Source organism: Sus scrofa, chromosome 6, assembly GCF_000003025.6.
Source record: "Sus scrofa isolate TJ Tabasco breed Duroc chromosome 6, Sscrofa11.1, whole genome shotgun sequence".
In the NCBI taxonomy this organism is placed as follows: Eukaryota; Metazoa; Chordata; class Mammalia; order Artiodactyla; family Suidae; genus Sus; species Sus scrofa.
In genome coordinates this window covers 57,664,016-57,676,277 of record NC_010448.4, presented here as the reverse complement: position 1 = coordinate 57,676,277, position 12,262 = coordinate 57,664,016, and the positions used below count along the sequence as shown (strand labels likewise).

Here is a 12,262-nt window from a genome sequence, read left to right as displayed (position 1 = left end):
CTAGGGCCATACCCGCAGCATATGGAGGTTCCCAGGCTAGAGATCTAATCAGAGCTGTAGCCACCAGCTTACACCAGAGCCACAGCAATGCAGGATCTAAGCCGCGTCTGTGACCTACACCAGAGCTCACAGCAACTCTGGATCCTCAACCCACTGAGCAAGGGCAGGGACCGAACCCGCAACCTCATGGTTCCTAGTCGGATTCGTTAACCACTGAGCCATGATGAGAACTCCTGCAGATAGGTTCTTTAGATTGCATAATATCATATGGTATTTGCGTTCCTCTTTCTGACTGAGTATATGCATCTACATTGTTGGGGATGGCATGATTTTGTTCTTTTTGGTCTGAGTAATATTCTATTGTGTATATGGAATGCACACATCTTAATCTGTTCACCTGCTGATGGACATTTGGGTTGTTTACATGTCTTGGCTACTATAAATAATGCTCATATGAGCAACTGGGGTGCACCTATCTTTTTCAGGTTTTTTTTTCCTCTAGATATATATGCCTAGGAGTGGGGTGGCTGAGTTATATGTTAATGCTATGTGTTGTTTTCTGAGGAATCTCCAGACTGTTCTCCATAGTGGTTGTACCAATTTACATTCCCACCAACAGTGTAAGAAGGTTCCCTTTTCACCACCCTCTCAACTATTTGTTATTTGTAAACTTGTTAGTGGTGGCTGTTCTGATTGGTGTGAGGGGGTACCTCACTGTCGTTTTGATAAGCACTTCTAATAATTAGTGATGTTGAGCATCTTTCATGTGTTTTTTGGCCATCTGTATGTCGTCTTTGGCGAAATGTCTATTTAGATCTGTCCATGTTTTTTCTGTTTCTATTTTGATGTTGAGATGCATGAGATGGTTATATATTTTATATATTTTCAAGATTAATCCCTTGTCGGTTGCTTCATTTGCAAATATTTTCTCTCATTCTTTGGGTTGTCTTTGTTTTGTTTGTGGTTTTCTTTGCTGGCAAAACCTTTTAAGTTTAACTCAGTCCCTTGTGTGGGTTTCTTATTATTATTATTTTCATTACTCTAGGAGGTGGATCCAAAAAGATATTGCTGGGATTTATGTCAAAGAGTGTTCTGCCTGTTTTCCTCTAAGAGATTTATGGTATCTGGCCATGCGTTTAGATCTTTAAACCATTTTGAGGTGTTTTGGGTGTGTACAGTGTTAGGTATGTTCCAGTTTCACTCTTTTTCATGTAGCTGTCCAGTTAGCCCAGCACCATTTTTTAAAGAGACTGCCTTTTCGCCATTGTATACTCTGGCCTCCTTTGCCTTAGATTAGTTAACCATCGATGGCTATGTTTATTTCTGAGCCTTCTATCTTGTGTCATTGATCTGTGTTTGTCTGGGGGCCAGTACAACCCTGTTGATAACTACAGCTTTGTAGTATAGTCTGAACTCACAGAGCCTGATTCCTCCAGCTCCACTTTTTCCTCCTCGGGGGTGCTTTGGCTGATTATTTCAGTAAGAATTTATCCTGTTACTCAGAAGCCTTCTCTGTCCTGCATCGAAAAGCGTCAACTCATGCTGTGAAGGTGTCCACAGTTTCCCACGGCTCCTGGAATTAAGAGTAAAGTCTCCAGGTCAGTCAGCTCCGGTTCTGTCCCTCAGGTCTGCATCCTTTTATTATTTACTGGAGATGGCCCGGTTTAGGACTGTTTGTGACACAAATCGGGCAGTTTTCATATTACCTTTTGGAGGGACCCATGTCCTTGTGGACCAGCAATAAATATTCGTAGGTGATTGAGAGGTTGCACCGCTCCTGTAATAGCCCCCTTGATAATTCTTTCCCTTAAATGTTCAGTTGCTGTTCATCATGAAATCCAGCCTTCTTTGGTTGGTTGGTATTTGTCACCATCTAAATCTCAAGAGTTCCCACTGTCTCCTCCGAGACCCATTTCCGAATCCTGAGGCTTAAAGCGGGACAGGTCCGCACTCAGAATGGATGCTGGAGCCTCAGGATCTGGCTTTCTCTTCTGACCACCTAATGTTGCCGCCTGATCAGCTCAATTATTTCCTTTAGCTGTGTGAGTAAGCATCAGACTTTCGATGGCTTAGGCAACATACCATAGCTGCTTCTAGCATCTTCTGTGCATGTTGAATTTCTTTCCTTCCTGATGTTAGTGGGCCTTTCCCTTTCCACACCCCAGGGCCACATGGGACAGAGAAGGCATATTTAGACTGTAAGTGGTTACCTTTTTCTTTCTTTCTTTTTTTTTTTTTTGTCTTTTTGCCATTTTCTTGGGCCGCTCCTGCGGCATATGGAGGTTCCCAGGCTAGGGGTCTAATCGGAGCTGTAGCCACCAGCCAGCCTATGCCAGAGCCACAGCAATGCGGGATCCGAGCCGCGTCTGCAACCTACACCACAGCTCACGGCAATGCCGGATTGTTAACCTACTGAGCAAGGGCAGGGACCGAACCCGCAACCTCATGGTTCCTAGTCGGATTCGCCAACCACTGCGCCACGACGGGAACTCCGGTTACCTTTTTCTTAGCTCCAAGGTACAGGGCTCTTGTGAGGGCTGCCTTCTGCTTCTGGCACTTCCTGATGAGTGACTATCGCACACCCAGCCTTGAAGTTCTTGGTCCTTGAAGCTGCTCTTACCCACGAGCATTTCCATACCTGGACTGTTTTCCAAAGGCTGTCTCTCAGGTGGGACCTGCTAGAATAGACCTCGTCAGTAATTTGTACAGAGTTGTGGACGGGTTCTCCTGTTCTAGTGACTGGGTTTAGATGGATACAGCCTTTCATTTTACATTCGTGTTGTCAAGTAGCGAGGCCAGGTATTTACCCCGCATTCCCAAATTTAGCCTGTACTTTCATTCATGTAAAGGGGGCCCACAGTGTGGAATGTGCACGGAGTGGACTGGGTAGGATGGCCCAGGGTGAAATGTCACAGGTTTCGGCCACAGCCTGGAGGCTTACTGTCTGTCCCTGAGTTACGATGTCCAGCTGTTTGGAAAGGTAAGCGACTGGCCTACTGTGCCTCGGTCTTGAGTGAGCACTTCCAGACTCCTGCCCTGTCTTTCATGCCCCATCAGCGAGCCCACGTGCTAGGGCTGTTCAGAGTTTCTCCTTGGTGGGAGGGAACACATCATGGCATCTGCGTCCAGCTTCATGGCTCACTGTCATTGCCTTGAAGAGCTTCATCCAGCATTTCCTAAGCATCCTCCACTGCCTTCTGGAGGTACGTGCAGCCCCCACCCTCGCTTCTTTTAGATCCTGCCTAAGTTTGGCATTTTGGTAACTCAAGTCCTAGATATGTTACAGTTGGTTGAGAAACGTGTGCCTTTCTCTTGGAGACATGTGTCCTCAGTCTACAGAAAATTTAAAATGAGGATTGTATTTTGGTCTGAAGCTTCCGTAGTTTTACTGATAAAGTATCAACTACCTGCTGGAACAAGACTCCTTTGTTTAACTGAGGGTCTTTTAGGTCCTTGGCTAAGACCCCCCAGAGTTAGTGGGGGCATCTTTAAACCCCTGTGGAGATACCACCCAGCAGTGTCCCTAGACCCCAGCACAAGCCTCCAGATAAAGATGTGGCACCACCGCAGGTACATCCTCTTCGGGTTGGCCCTGGCTTTCAGAGCCCGTCCCCGATGCTGGTCCCCAGCCCTGGGATCTGCACCAGCAGGATGGGAGTGAGGTAGGGGGACTGACGAGGTTGGACGAACCCGCGCTGAAGAAAGGTAGCCCCAAGGCCTGAAACTTCTCCCTCCCCCCACTCGCCTAGTGCAGATTTTCTTCAGGCTCTTCTGGGGGAGACTTACGTCCCATCTGTAACAGCCGCTTGGATGGCTCAGGTCTGTTCTGGAAGTACTGCAGTGTCACCTTTTTCTGTGGAGAAAGTCACGCAGATGTTAAACTCTGTCATCTAATGAACGACAACGCAGCTGTGCTGCGACGCTGCTTTGGCCCTGCGACCCTGGCGGGGTTGCGGAAAGTTGATGAGGATGCCCCTGACACGGCTGTGACAGATGTGTCTGCTGTCTGTAGGAACAAGTAACCCAAGTGTCAGAAACTGGACCGTTTCTCTCCCTCTGCGCTTGGGCCTGGGGTTCCTTGTGGGAAACGGTGACAGAGCTCACGGAATTTCAACGAGTCACGACCACCAGGCTGCCACATCTGGGGCGAAGCGCTGAGGCAAGTCCCTTTTCCTTCCTGCCTTCCAAGGGTCACAGGGAAGGGATTTACCTCCTGAGGCAGGGGAGCCGGAAGTCAGAAAGAGGTTCAGAAACTGTGGGGGCTGCGAGGTGTCTGTGAACCTAGAGCGGGAAGTTTGGGAGCGGAACCTGCCCCCCAGCAATTTCAGTGGGATGTGGATGCAGGCTCTTGGGACCCACGGCGAGAGAAGAAAGGGGTGAACTCAGAGTGGGAGTGGCGAGCGGGTTCAGGGCTTCTAACTTACCCTGCGGTCCCTGAAACCCGCGTGCGGAGAAGCTGGACCTGAAGACAGCAAAGCACAGGTGCCAACTGGAAAAACAGAGGCTCGCTGAATAAATTTCATGTGCATTATCAATAAGTGAAATTCCTGACATCGCTTTGTACTACGGGTGAGGGGGTGTCTGGTTTACTTTTGATTCTGTGAACTGTATACCACTGGATATTCGGGAGGCGGGGTGACACTCCTCCATCAATCCAGCTGTTCTGTGATCTTGAAGCCGCCTCTTCCTCAGCAGCCCCCCCAACCCCATAACTCACTGCCCCATGCTGGGGACACAGGAGTCCACGCAGAAGCCTCTCTCTTCCCAACAGGCTAATTGGGACCATTACTTGACAGAGGACATCCTACCTTCTAGAAATCCCAAAATTCTTTTTTTCCCCCCCAGACTCAAATTCATCAGCTCTGACTTGAATTATTAGGAAAAGCTTCTGACGTCTTGCTTCCAGTGCGAGTTTGCCCCCAGACCAGATCTGCCCATTTTTACCTGTAAGTATTTTAAATAAGCTCCCCTCTACGCCACACAGTCATGTACTTTGGCTCACTACCTTTCCTCTCGGGGGTTGAGGCCACAAACCCTGGCCTCCAGTGTCCTTCGGAGTGTGACACGGGTCTCATCTCCAGCTGCGTCCAGGGTCTCTTGCTCCGGAACCAGGGTGGTTCCTCCTCCTGTTCCTTCATCATCACACGGGCTTCCCTCGTTACTCAGTTATTCTCCCACTTCTCTCCCCAGTTAATTCTCAGATTTAAAGTTACTTCTAAGTTTCCGTTAGCTACAAGGTATTAGAGACCCCAATTTTAAGTGACTTCTTAGACTCCAGACTTTTCTTCTGCAGTGGAAGTTACAGAAGCAGTGCACACAGCATTTAGTTTAGCGTCTGCTCTGCCCATGTCGTGAATTCTATTAGGTCAGAGCTGGTTTTCACACCCTCTCTGTTACACGCCTGTCCCTTCCAGTGCTTAGATTCCGTAGGGAAAGAACAAATGACCACACGCTGTTCCAAGACACATAAAAGACGTACCTTGCTGTTTTTAGGGAGTCAGATGACCCTGCACACGACGGGGTCACTGCTTAGGAAACAGGAATGGATTGGGGGAGAGGGTGACCCACAGGATCGTCAGGAAGAGAAGGTGCGTGCAGATACCCAAGTGCTTACCAAGAGGAGGCTGCTTCAGGTACCCCCCGCCCCGGCTGAGGGACGTTCTGGAGGACGCGCTGGTCTGTGAATGCGCTGGAGCCACTGCGTGCATCTAAAGAGGCTGAAAACAACAAAGACGCTGAAGCCCTGGATCATGAATCCTCACGCGCAACATGAGCGAGGTTAAAGGTGCTGCAAGGCATGGTTGTGTGATCTTGCCACTCAGATCCCCAGGCGTATTTCTCTGTGATGGTTTCAGTCACATGAAGAGGAAAAGGGGTCCTCACCCGTGTGCTTAGGATCAAGCCTGGGCCGTCAGGCTCACGGGAGCTGCCAAGGCCAAGTGGGATGTGCCGGGAGGCGCCCCCACAGGCTGGGCACCCACAAACAAGCCTGCGTGAGAAAGGGCCGAGGAAGTGGTGCCACCGCAAACCTGCCTTGGTCAGAGGGACGCCGTGAGCAAGGCGCTGCGCCAGCCAGGCCATGAGAGTCAAGTCCCAGGAAGGAACTGTGTGTGACTGGACGGGTCTGTCCGCCACCCGGGAGTAGGCCTCTCCTCCTCTTTCAGTTTCCCTCTCTTGGGAATCTGCTTTTATTGGCTGCAGGACGGGTTTGTGGTTCTCCTCACATACAGGGCATCTCCAGCCACCCTGCACCCTGCGCGGTGCCGGAGGGTTTCCCACCACACCCGTCCTGTCTGAGCTTTCGGCTGGTCCTGCTCAGGAATAACCAGTTCCATGTGACGTAACTCCTGGGGGGAGCGAGAAGGATGGGGGGGGGGAATGACAGACACACACTGCTGCGTAAAACAGATAACAAGAACCTGCTGCCTAGCACGGGAAATAAATCTGCTCCATGTCCTGTAATCACCTGCATGGGCAAAAAGAATGGCTATGTTTATATGTACAGCTGATTCACTTTGCTGTACACCTGAAATTAACACGACATGGTAAATAACTACACGCCAATAAAATTACATTAAAAAAAAAAAAAAAGGAAGTACTCACTCTGTAGGAAGACCCCTCCCGTGGGTGCACCAACCTTAGAGCTTTTCACACAGCAGCTGCTGAAGAGCACGAAGACGAGCAGAAAAATGCTCTGCAAATAAAGGTGCGAGTAGGAAGTGACAACCTGACAGGAAGGGCAGAGAGGCCTGTCGTGAAGAGCCATCCCCCAGGGTGGGGGACCCACGGCGGGAGATTCTTACAGCTGTGGAGGTTCTCCCTAAGGAGCCGGGGTCCCCCCTCCACTCTGGACTCTCCAGCCAGGGGTCCCGATCTGGGAACCCAGACCCAAAGCCTCGGGCTTTGGAGGCCAGCAGGGCTTCCTCTGAGGAGACCCCGATAGCTCTAGCAAACAGACTCCAGTGTCAGGGGCGCACACGGTCCCAGAGGCGCCCAGACTGAGGGAGGAAGCAGGACCTCGAAAGGCGCGTGAGTCAGACCCACCTGCTGATCGTGGAGAGCCTCTTGAGAAGCAGGTGACAACTGGCGCTCGCTTTGGGGACACAGATGGTGGCTCTGTTTTGAGAGCGCATGCTGCCACGAGGACACTGGTGCTGGTAAGTACCATGTAAGAAGCTTCCCCCGCTGCTGTGGCACGGGTTCAATCCCTGGCCCCATATCTCCCGGGAGCCAGCCTCACCACCTGAGGACTCAGGTCCTGGCCCCTCCCACCAGTGTGCCAGCACTGACCCAGGACTCCAGGGCCCCACAGCCACCCACTGGGATCAGGACCTGACCCTGCCCAACAATGAGCTGACACAAACTCTGGGGCCTAGGTCCCAACCCTTCCCACCCCTGGGCCAACAACACCTGCTTCAGGGCACCCAGGGCCCCACAGAACCTGGCCCCGCCTATCTATGAGCCAGCACTTGCTGGGGAACCCCGGGTGCCCTGGCCCTGCCCACCTACAGGGGTCTGCCAACCCTGGAATGTCCAGGGCACCGTCGCCAGAGACACGGCGACCCAGCTTCACACACCAGCAGCCCCCACTACCCCAGGACCTCCTGGGCCACAGCCCTGCCCACCCGTGGGCTGAACGAGATCCAGACCCCTGGGCTCTGCAGAAAAAGATCCCAGTACCCAGCCCTCTCCACCACTGGATTGGAACCAGACCTCACCCACCAACATGCAGACACCAGCTCCAGGACCAGGGCAGCCCTGGCTTGACTGTGTCAAGACCCAGTCCACCCACCAGCAGGCTGACACCACTTCTGACACACTTTGGGCCCTGAGCCAGCCACCCTGGGATCAGGTCTCCCTCACAAGTGGGCTGACCCCAGTTTTGGGTCCACCCCAAACTCCACAGCCAGCCGTGTCAGAAAAAGCAAGCCAATACTAGACCCAGAAACCCAGCCCTGCAACCAGCCACCTGGAAACTGGCTCTTCCACCTGTGGAACACCCCGGGATGAAAGCTAACCAGCCCAGGGGGCCAGCCATGCTCACCGGACTGCGTGGTAGCCGTCCTGCTACAACAGAAGGACCCAGGCCACCCACGGAGGCAGGCGGCACACGTGGAATGTGCAGCTCCGGTGATCAGAAGGCAGTGCGCCGCTGGGATGCACAGGACATCTCCTGAAAAAGGCCATTTCTCCCAGAATGAGAAACGTAGCCACCTAGCAATACACAGAAATAAAAAGAGCAAATGAGTCAGGAAACTCCTGAAAGAGCTAAGTAAACTGGAGAGAAGCACCCAAGAGCTAAAGATCAGATCAGAAAAATGCTCAAAGACCTCGGGAGAGAAAGAGAGATAGAGGCTAGAAGCCTGAGCAAGGAGATGAAGAACCAGAGCTACAGGATACAGTAACAAATTAAAAATACACTAGAAGGAATCGAGAGTAAAGAAGATGGTCTGTAAACCGCAGTGGAAATCAATGAACAGAAAAAAAAATCGGGCAGATTAAGAGATGTTTGGGACAACATGAAAGTACTAACATGTTAAATACAAACCCCATGGTATAAAGCCCACACCCACACAATCTATACAGGTAAACTTCATGGTCACAGTCCGGGATCTTGACGTGGGACCGGGCACTCCTCCAAGCTCAGAGCTGAACGATTCTATGTTCTCCATCTGGAGCACTGGGGGTCCTACAGCAGACTCTCAATCCACTGCCTTTGCAGTTTTCTTTCCTTTTTTTTTTTTTTTTTTTTTTTTGTCTTTTTGCCATTTCTTGGGCCACTCCCGTGGCACAAGGAGGTTCCCAGGCTAGGGGTCGAATCAGAGCTGTAGCCACCGGCCGACACCATAGTCACATCAACACTGGATCCGAGCCGCATCTGCAACCTACACCACAGCTCACGGCAATGCCGGATCCTTAACCCACGGAGCGAGGCCAGGGATCGAACCCACGTCCTCATGGACGTTAGTCAGGTTCATTAACCACTGCACCACAACAGGAACTCCTGCCTTTACAGTTTTCTAAGTAGCAAGTACAGAATTTCCACACCGCTCCCTGTTACACGCGCCACCCCCTCAAAAGGGGGGCCAAGCAGGAACTGAAGAAATAGCGAGGGGAGGTGAGCAGGCAGCCAGGGCTTGAGGCAGCACTACGCAGGTTCTGGAGCCAGATGGAAAGAAAGAGCAGCCAGTGGTTTCCCATCTTTGGACTGGGTCTTCTACGTAGAGCAAATGGGGCTGGCACTTGGACGGATCCAGGGATGGCAGGACAATGGCAGCATCTGCCTTGATCAGTATGACTGAGAACTGAGCGCCCAGTGAGCTCAGACACAGACGAGGAGACAGCGGGGGATGAGCCGTCTGAAAGAGCCCACCTCGCCTTCCTCGTAGTCGAGCAACGAGGCTGCCGGGAGCCGGGCGACCAAGTGCAGGTCACGAGGACGACTTCACCTTTGTCTCTGCTGAGCTTCCCTATCGCTGGAGGGTCCGAGAAAATCGTTTACGTGTTGAGGGGCAGAGTGACACGCCGGGCACAAGGCAGACTTCCTCTGAGACGCTGCAAGAAAGAAACTTGTTTCCACACAGAACCGTCCCACTCGGCGGGGGAGTGAACTCAAGAAGGAACAGAAAGTCTGAATAAACCCGTAACACGTAGAAGGATGAAATCAGTTATCACATAAAACTTCCGAAAAATACCCAGATGGCTGAATTCCACCCAACATTTAAAAAAGAAGGAACACCCGACCATGCACGGTCAATTGGCTTGACCAGGAGGCGAAGGCAATTCCAGGAGGAAGGAACAGTCTTTTCAGCACGAGGGACGAGACGGGCACAGCCGGACAGCCGAAGGCAGAAGAAAGACACTGCACTCGTCCCAGACACTATTAACAGACGCCTAACGGGGATGCCTCCGCTCTGCCCTGCTGAGATCTGCGTTCACACTGTTGATAACATTCCTGCCTGTTTGGTTTTTTGCTGTTTTCACTTCGCAACAAACCAGGTCGCCTCCTCTTGCCAAAAAAAAAGATTATATTCAAATCAGAAATACAAAGTCCTGGAGTTCCCGTTGTGGCCCAGTGGAAACGAATCCGACTAGGAACCATGAGGTTGCGGGTTCCATCCCTGGCCTCGCTCCGTGGGTTAAGGATCCGGCATTGCCGTGAGCTGTGGTGTAGGTCGCAGATGCAGCTCAGATCCCGTGTGGCTGTGGCTGTGGTCTAGGCCGGCAGCTGCAGATCTGATTGGACCCCTAGCCTGGGAACCTCCATATGCCACAGGTGTGGCCCTAAACAAAAAAAAAAAAAAAAAAAAAAAGAAACACTTTTTTCAGAGAGAGGACAAGATGGTGGAGGAGTAGGAAGACACGCTCGCCCTCTCCCACAAACACAACAAAAAAAGCACATCTGCAGAATAAATGACTCGCACAGAACAGCAACCAATCGCTGGCAGAGGAACCTAAACTCCAATAACGGTAAGAAATTCGTGACATTATTGGGCAGAACAGGAGAAAAGAGGAGAGTGAGAGAAGGCGAATCCGAGCGAGACGGGGGCTCCCGAAAGGGAACTGCGGAGGAGAAAGGGATCCCGCACCCTGGAAAGTCACCTACAGGGGGAAAGATCAAACGAACCGGAGGAATCTCCAGATGCAGAGAAGAGTGTAGCAGTAAGTTGGAGTACGGAAAAGCCGATCAAGAACCCAACGGACCATCTGAACTACGGGCAGAGTCACCAAAAATTGAGACGCCTGGGTGGGGGCTGGGCACCGAGACCTCGCCGCAGAAGGTTAGTCCGCGAGAGGGGGGCCGGGGGACGCCTGGGTGGGGGCTGAACACCGAGACCTCGCCTCCGAAGGTTAATCCCTGAGAAAGGGCCGGGGGACGCCTGGGGGTGGGGGGGGCTGGGCACCGAGACCTCGCCGCAGAAGGTTAGTCCCCGAGAAAGGGCCGGGGGGCGCCGCCTGGGTGGGGGCTGGGCACTGAGACCTCGGCTCCAGAGATTAGTCCCCGGGCTAGGGGGCGGGGCAGAGCGGAAACTGCTTGGGAGGTCTAGAAACCAGTAGACGGGCAGAGACTGCCTGGGAGACTAGAAAACAAAGCTGTCGCAGAGGAAGGGAGCAATACTCCAGGAGTGGGGAAGGGGAAAGCCACATCAGAGGGAACCTGGGAGAAGAGCCTGGTCTGCGCCCGTGCTGGGGAGGGGAGAGAAGAAGGGGTGGGTCCCCATAGAATACCCCCCACGCCACAGCAAGCTTACAGGCCCGCTAGCTAGCTGAAAACTCTGCTTCCCAGTGCATCCCCTCCCCCCACCCCCGCCACGCCCTACGCTCTCACGGACCTGGGGCTGCCTGCCATCCAGGAGGGCTGGCCTCAACAATTGCCTGAAGCCTACCACCGCAGGGGCTGTCCCTGCACAGGCCTGCTTGCCCTTTGGAGGGGCTACACTTCTGCAGAGCAGCACCAAACAGCACCAGCCCCCGAGAAAAGGCCTGCAGCCTAGAAAAGCTAGAACAAGCTTAGCCAGGCTGTGAATAGATCGGCCTAATTCTCGGACGGTTTTTCTGAGTCGGGTTGCCCCGGGGAGGAGCCTCTTGGGTTTCCAACGGCCCTGCTACCCGCCCAAGCCCCCAGGGGATGCTCTAGTGAACCAGCTGCATAGGACTGCCAGCTCCAGGCAGGACCCCCTGCAGCCCAGAAAAGCTGCAACAAGCTCAGCCAGACTGTGAAGATCCGCCTACATTCTCAGGCTGTCCTTCTGAGTTGGGCTGCCCTAGGGAAGAGCCTCTCAGGTTCTCAGTGACCCAGATAGCTGCTCCAGCCCCCAGGGGGTGATGCACCCCTAAAAAGCAGCTGCCCAACACCGCCAACCCCCTGCAAGAACCCCACAGCCTAAAAACACAAGAGCAAGCTCTGCATGGCCAAGTGAAATCTGCTACCATCGCGGTGTGGACCTCTCAGTTCTGTCTGCCCTCAGGAAGTCCTCCTTTGCTTCAAAGAAACACTGCTAGCCCCATCAACACTCCAGAAAAGCCACACTGCCTCAAAAAAGATTGACCAACAACGCCAGCCCTCAGGAAATATTCCATGGCAGTGACAAGGCAAACACTGCCCGATAATGGAGAGTACAACTCCCTCAGGAGAAAGAAAACAACAAGCAAGATGAAGACACTGAGAAACCACCCCCAGTCAAACCAACAGGAGAACTCACCTAAAACAGTCAACAATGAAACAGATCTCGGCAGTCTGACAGACCTGGAGTTCAAAAGA

General features: G+C 52.5%; 1 long non-coding RNA gene across 5 annotated transcripts in view; it reads right to left on the bottom strand.

Moving 5' to 3' along the window:
* The window catches only part of LOC106507707, a 47,991-nt gene continuing 36,744 nt past the window's right edge, over window positions 1,016-12,262 (bottom strand). For 2 of the 5 annotated variants that reach the window (XR_002345354.1, XR_002345358.1), the window contains 3 exons: window positions 4,425-8,214; window positions 2,500-3,853; window positions 1,016-1,573 (listed from right to left, as the gene is read on the bottom strand). This is a non-coding gene — a long non-coding RNA (uncharacterized LOC106507707). The remainder of the gene's footprint in view (window positions 1,574-2,499; window positions 3,854-4,424; window positions 8,215-12,262) is intronic. The other 3 variants (XR_002345356.1, XR_002345355.1, XR_002345357.1) reach the window with 3 other exon arrangements.